Source organism: Zingiber officinale, chromosome 5B (assembly GCF_018446385.1).
Source record: "Zingiber officinale cultivar Zhangliang chromosome 5B, Zo_v1.1, whole genome shotgun sequence".
Lineage (NCBI taxonomy): Eukaryota > Viridiplantae > Streptophyta > Magnoliopsida > Zingiberales > Zingiberaceae > Zingiber > Zingiber officinale.
Window position 1 is genome coordinate 108,662,320 of NC_055995.1, and position 7,107 is coordinate 108,669,426.

A 7,107-nucleotide genomic window follows, 5' to 3' on the forward strand; every position below is an offset into this window, starting at 1 on the left:
AGGAATGGATGTACTAAGGGAGCAGCAGGAGGGGGCAAGGAGGACGTGTGTAGTAGTGACTTGGCTAAAGAGAAAGACTTGCTTTTAGTTAATAAGAATTATGTTCATGTTGTTTCTTTTATGACTCTATGACACTTCATCATGCTCTTTAGTATTATGGGTTAAATTTATGTTAAGCATGTTATGTGACTCATATGATAGGTAGTTAGCGATGATGATTTGAAAAGTAAAAGAAAAGTTTAAAAAAAAAGAAAAAAAATATATACTATAGATAAGACTTCCGCTGTTTTAAAGAAGAAAAGATAAGTAACCCCCGTCAGCTTAAGCAGGAAGGGGCAGGGCGTTACATAAATAGAGGTAAGACTGTTACTTGTGGGATAACTTATGCAGCTGTGAATAGAGACATACCTATAAGTTAATGTTACCTTGATAATTGTGTCAAGATGAGATCATTTATGTAATGATCGGAGTAAATGCACCCACTATTTACTGAATCTGCTTAAAGTCATATTGGAATTTATATATTGAATTTAGGATTAGATATTAGATGTCTAGATTGAAATATGTACGATGTTAAAATTTGAGAAAAATATGCACTTTTTTAGTAAAGAGAATAACATCATAATATGTGATTCATACCATATGTGCTATGATGACAAGAAGGGCAGTAAGAGAATGGATCTCTGTTTCTCTACTGTGTGAGACCCTTGAGATTATAAGTTAATCTCAATTTTACCCTAAGTGACTATTTAGCTGTCTATTTGAAGTTATAATTAGTGTCAGCTACTTTAGCATGATTTTTATTGGCTATGGATGATTCAGTCTATAAAGCATAATTAGGAAAGCGATTGATTAGAATGAATAAATTTTAACTAAAAAGAAAAATTAAATATATTTAGATCTTTTGATGTTATTCAATGATCAACCCATTTCTGTTATGTATAGAAATGATTGTGAATATTGAATATGGAATATGTTGGGGTTGCGGGGAGGCCCGGAGCATGTCAGTATGACTGGATGCTTGCGGGGAGTCCTGGAGAAGGTCAGGGTGACCAAATACTTGCGGGGAGGCGAGTAGGTCAGGGTGACCGGATGCTCACAGGGAGGCCCGAAGTAGGTCAAGGTGATTGAATGCTCGCGGGGAGGCCTGGAGTAGGTCAAAGTGACTGGGTGCGGATGCTTGCGGGGAGTCCCAGAGCAAGTCAGGGTGATCAGATGCTCGCGGGGGGCCCGAACCATGAGAGTTATTGTGGTCTTTCGTTTGAGGGGAGAATTGTTGGGGGTTCAATCAAAGTCCCACATTGGAAAAATTTGAGAAAGATCATTGGGTTAAAAGGATGTAAGATATCTCCATTGGCATGAGACCTTTTGGGGAGAGCCCAAGAGCAAAGCTATGAGGGCTTAGGCCTATAGTGGACAATATCATGTCATTGTGGAGATATGTGGACATCTTTTGGTCCCAACAGAATATGCTCTTGACATAATAGTCATTATGAGGGATTAGAGATGCTTATATTGATGTAAATAAAATTATTTAATCTGAGTAACTAGTAAAACATAGATATCTCCAAGATAATAGTTGTGTGCCATTGGGAGATTGGATGTTTCCTCGATAATGGATATGTATCGTCAGGAGAGAGGCTATGTGCCATTATGAGAATTCTCTGATTCGTTCTATAGAGCATCTATGTAAGGTGTAACAATCTTCTTAATAATAATTGCTCAATGTGCTTATTGTCGCACGAACCATTTTCCCTAAACTATGGATTGGATGTTCTTATTTAGTCTCTGTGACTAACTAGTTCTTATTTGGTCTTTGTGATTAACTAGTGTTTTGCTTTGGTCTTTGTGACTTGATTACAATATAGTCTATGTGACTTATATGGTCTTTGTGACAAGATGACCTTTATAAATTGACTTGGATAAGTTGAAGATGTTGGAGTTAAGAAGATGAAAGGGCACCCATTCCTCTTCATCTTCTAGCCGATTTAATTCCTTTATTAATAAAAGGAGAGGAAGAGTCATCTTCCTCTAATATATATGCATCCAATCCAAAAAAGAAAAGGGGAGCTTGCGGGTGCTTGCTGTGTGTAAGGTTTGCGCAAAGTCTAAGAGAAAGAGTTTGCCCCATACATGAAAGGTCTTTGTGCAGGGTTAGTCCGTGTGTACAAGATGTAAGAGGAGAACATCCATTAGAAAAGGATTTGGCTCGCGGAATCTTGAAGAGCTTTCTTATTCGTTCGTCATCGTTCTTCCGATGGCAAGTTATTTTTTGATTTCTCTGATCTTCTTCTCCAAATATCACTATGAGTTTTTTTCATTTTTGTACGAAAAGTGAAGATCAAGATCTACTACGGGAGATCACTGTGAGTTTACAGTTTTTGTGTTTATGTATTTTTCATGCTTTAGAACTATCAACATTATGTACATGTAGCTTGTTCACTATCCTTCTCCTCTTTGCCACAGGTAGAGAAACTTCTTATGATATTTAAGAACAAGATACACGGAAGAAAGAAAAATAATAAACTTTGAATGCAACTTTTATCGTAGTTGTGTGGTGTTGAAAACACGAGCTCCTCGCCTCCTTTTTATAGTCTCTGGTCAAGTATTGACATGACATGTTCGATCGATCAAAAAGTCTTATCGATTGATCAAAAACAACTAACATGGTAGGTTGATCTCTTCCACGAGGAGGTCTTCACTTAGCCTTGTTGCTGACATGGCATATTTCTAATTGCCTGATTACCCTTTATATCGACTGAAACCTGAAAAGTTAGGATATTCTAGATTGCATCCTATGTGGCATTTGATCACTTGATCTTGCACACCGATCGTCTGATATTGCTTACATCTGATCTGCGTTGTTGGATCAGCTTCCATGTGGCTTTCGATCGCTCAATCTGAATCCAACGATATCATGCTAAATAAATAATGGATAAATTGTGAATAGGTTGACCAAACCGACTAGTTCGGTCAAATGGAAGATCAGATCTACCGAAACTCTTATTTTGATCGCCTAAACCTTTTGACTCAGACGACTATGCTTGAGTCAGCCTATGGTTGAGTCTACTCCCATCCCGAATTCAAGTCGCTCAACTCATCTCACCAGCTTACCTCTACGTTTCCTCATGGGTTTTCATCTTTCGGATGCTCTGAACTCTTCCAGCTCACTATCCATGTGTCTTCACTCCACTAGAGTATTCTTTTGTAGCTCCTTGTACCTTGGATGTATCAAGTCTGTCAGCTCTCTTCCCATGTCATCTTCTCGCTTGCTTGCATCTTCTACCAAGGTATCGTTGTCTCTAACGCCCCTCATCCTTTACGATCCCTTAGGTGTATGATGTGTCTGAACTATGCACATATTTTTTTATTTTATTTAGTATATATTTATTACATTTCATGAGCATATTTTATGTAAAATTTTAGCATTTGTATTCATTTTATCTTTTTAATTTGGAAAATTGCAGTTTGTGGTTTATATTGACAAAAAGTGAAGATCTTACATTGGCACATGCTTGGAGATGACAAATTTGAGGAAACACATGACATAATGATCTATTGCTAGCTCATGGAGAGTTCCATAACCATGGATCATCCAAGAAGTTAAATTTGTCAGTGGAGCATCAATTAGAGCAAGTAGCAAGAACCATGACCATCCCATGGTAGCCACCATAGCCATGGATGATACTGAGTAAAGCAAAGAGAATTAAGGTAGAATGATCTATGACCAACTCGTAGATGTTCATCCAAATGGCAAACTTTCTTAAGTTTGTCATCCCACTAGAGAAAAATCCCTACAGTGCGCCGTCATTAAGATTCAAACCTTGGATATCTAATTAACCACTTGAAGAGCCTAATCGCTGTAATGTAGCCCTGGGGCAATTGAATCAAGGTAGTTAGCATCATGTATCCAGTTTACGCCGACTAATCTTGAGATGATTGATCCAATCCCATGGAAGTTTGCCATCGATCACTAGGATAAATTGAGAAATACTCACAATGGATAATCCATTAGTCCACCAGCGTTAAGTCAATCGTCTATTAAGAAAAATTCATTTGTTAATTCACCAAGCTTGGAACTCGATCGTTAGATGCTTAGAAAACTATGAAAATACACTGTCACTGCACCATTGCCTCGAGGGCAAGTTGAATCTAGTACTTGACACGAGGAGTGGGGGGACTAATGATACCCCATGATATTAATTAATTTATTCTAAGCAAGCAAGTCATACTTATATTGTTTAATTCAAGAGTTTTCACGGGATGTCTAGTTGGTCAGATGGTGACAGATTTACTAGGATAAGGCAGGGTAGAGATGAAGCCACATGAGGGTTGTCCTAGGCTATAGGTTAGCCCTCACGTGGCAAGCTGTTAGAAATTTAATCAAAATTTAAATTAATAATTAAATAATAGATATTGAATTCTAATATGAGATCATTATTAAAATTATTTTTTAAAATTTTCATAATTATTTATTGTTACTATTAATCAAATATCGTATTTAATAAATAAATTGAACCATCGAACACAAAATGAAGATAATGCTTTAAAGTTGAATTAGGGTTAAATATAATTTATTGAGTAGGTGCAAAGATAAGAAATATGTTGGCTCAAATCAAAATTGATTTGAATTTGTTTTAACAAAGTTATGGCCGACCCAATTTAATTGAATTAAATCGGTTCCATTGATTTAATACGAGTTAATAAAGTTTTAAGAAAATATATTTTCTCCTCTCTTTTATTTTTATTTTCTTCCAAGTGTGTAGCCTCTTCGAACTTCTTCTGATATTGTCCTTTCATGGGGATGGATGTACGCGTATGGCTATCCAAAACTATAATCCAACCCTTTTGTATTATCATCTATATAAATTTTGTTAAGTATAAATCGAATAGGAAGTGAAGGTGTTGAATTTAAATTAAATTGGGATCAAATAAAATCTATTGAGTAAGCGCATAGATAAAGATTATGTTAGTTCAGATTTGGATTAATTTGGATTTTATTTGATGGTTATGACTAAAACAAATTAAGTTTGATTAAATAGATTTAAAATGAGTTGAAAATTTTATATAAAAATTTTTATTTACTTCTCTCTTTTCTTTTTATTCTCTTCCACATATACGTAGTCTTGGTCCCACCATCTCACGTGTAAACCTCTGTACGGGGCCACTCTCTTCGTGGCTAGACCCTCTCCCTCATAGGCATAGTCATCGACATGGCCACCTTCGGTTGTGGCTGTCATGATCGAATCAACGTATCCTCCACATCGACGTATCATTACAAGTTACATATATGTTGGAGGCAAGCAGCTGTGGCTTGAGATCCTGTGCGAGATGCTCGAGCACGGCCTCACGTCGTGCTTGTGGATCGACTGCCTCTACCTCACCGTTGGCATCACTCTCTTTAACACCATGTCAACGGCCAAGTCTTCCACTATGATCTCTAAATTTCTAATGTATAGGAATTAAATATCAGTCCAACCCACCTTCATTCCTGCATCCGTCCTTGAGGTAGGGATCAATTTCCAACGGATATGCCCACAGGAAAAAATTCTTTTCACCCCTTAATCATTTGATGGTCGGCTATAAAGTTAATATTATAATTTATCTTTTTTCACATAATCTGAGGATGAACTGTAAAAGATATTGGGATGAATATAATCACTTTTTTACTATAATTATTTACTTCAGGAAGTTTTCGATTATACCTAGGATGAGTTCAGTACAACTCTCTACTTAGGGATTAATTCTTAAACTCTTCGACCAACTTGACCTCTCAAGCTCCTTATCTGGCTCAACCACCCGAGCTCTCTGTCTGGCTCAGTCTCCTGAGCCCTCCATGTAGCTCGGTCTTTTGAGCTCTATGTTTATGCCAACAATTTTCAAGCAGTGACTGGTATCATCATTAATGATAATTAGATTGAAAAATAACTGAAACAATTAAAACATCCCCAATTTTCACATAAGATCCAGTCACGATCTTCACCGTTTTCTTACTTCGCTTGCATCTATAAAAATTTATATATGAGCATCAATGCATCATCTATAGGTTTGGAATCTCTCCCACTCGTAATGATAATCGTTACTTTGCTTTTGCTTTCAATTTAAACATCTTAAGAGCTTTGCCGAAAGACGTTGCCGCCCTCTGACTTTCCCTCTAAAGTGGGCAGGTGTTGCCACACCCCCGCTAGGTCAGATAGTTGGGCATAGATCAACCATCATCGTCCCACTTCAACATCCAATTGGCAACTAATTTCCATTGGTCCATTACCTTTTTAATATTTTTTTTTCCATATCTAACCTAACATTTATAAATTATATTAAAATCTTTTATTTGCTAAATTTTCATTGGATCCTTTACTAACTAACTCTCAATTAATTTAGTGAAACTTAAAATTAAATTAAGTTAATATTATTTTTTTCATATAAAAAATAATTTAAAATTTTAATTTATTAATAATTTTTACAAACACATCAATCAGAGATATAGAATTCAAGATTCTTTCGATATATTAAGTTCGAGATTCAATTGCGACGTATTATTGAAAATTTTTTTCATTAATCAATTAGAAATTTAAAATTCTCTTTAATCTCACATCTTAAAATTGAAACACTATAAGCGAAGAATTAATTTTATAAATAAGAATTCGTTATAATAGAGATTTTTGAGGGTAATCGTTACAATATATCCTTAATTTATAGACAACATTTGAATTAAAATTAAATGTAATATTTATTCTTAGTATTTAACTATTTAATATAAAGACTTAAATTAATTTTTGATAAAAAAAAATCCTCGAAAATTTAAATAATTCAGATTTTAAAGAGGGAGTGTCAATTTAAATAATTCAGATTTTAAAGAGGCAGGTACTTAGTACACACGCTCTCTAGTACATTTTAAAATATCAATCATACCAACATAGTCAACATTTTAATGTGAGAAAGAAATCCACGTTTTTTTATGTAATCTATGTAGATTTTTTACATAATGTATATTATATGACCTTTTTAATAATAGAAATACAAATTAAACAGATGTTATATTTAATAAACAATTATAAACGTTAGGTTAGATATGAAAAAAAAAAATAATAATAAGCTACGGTTTAT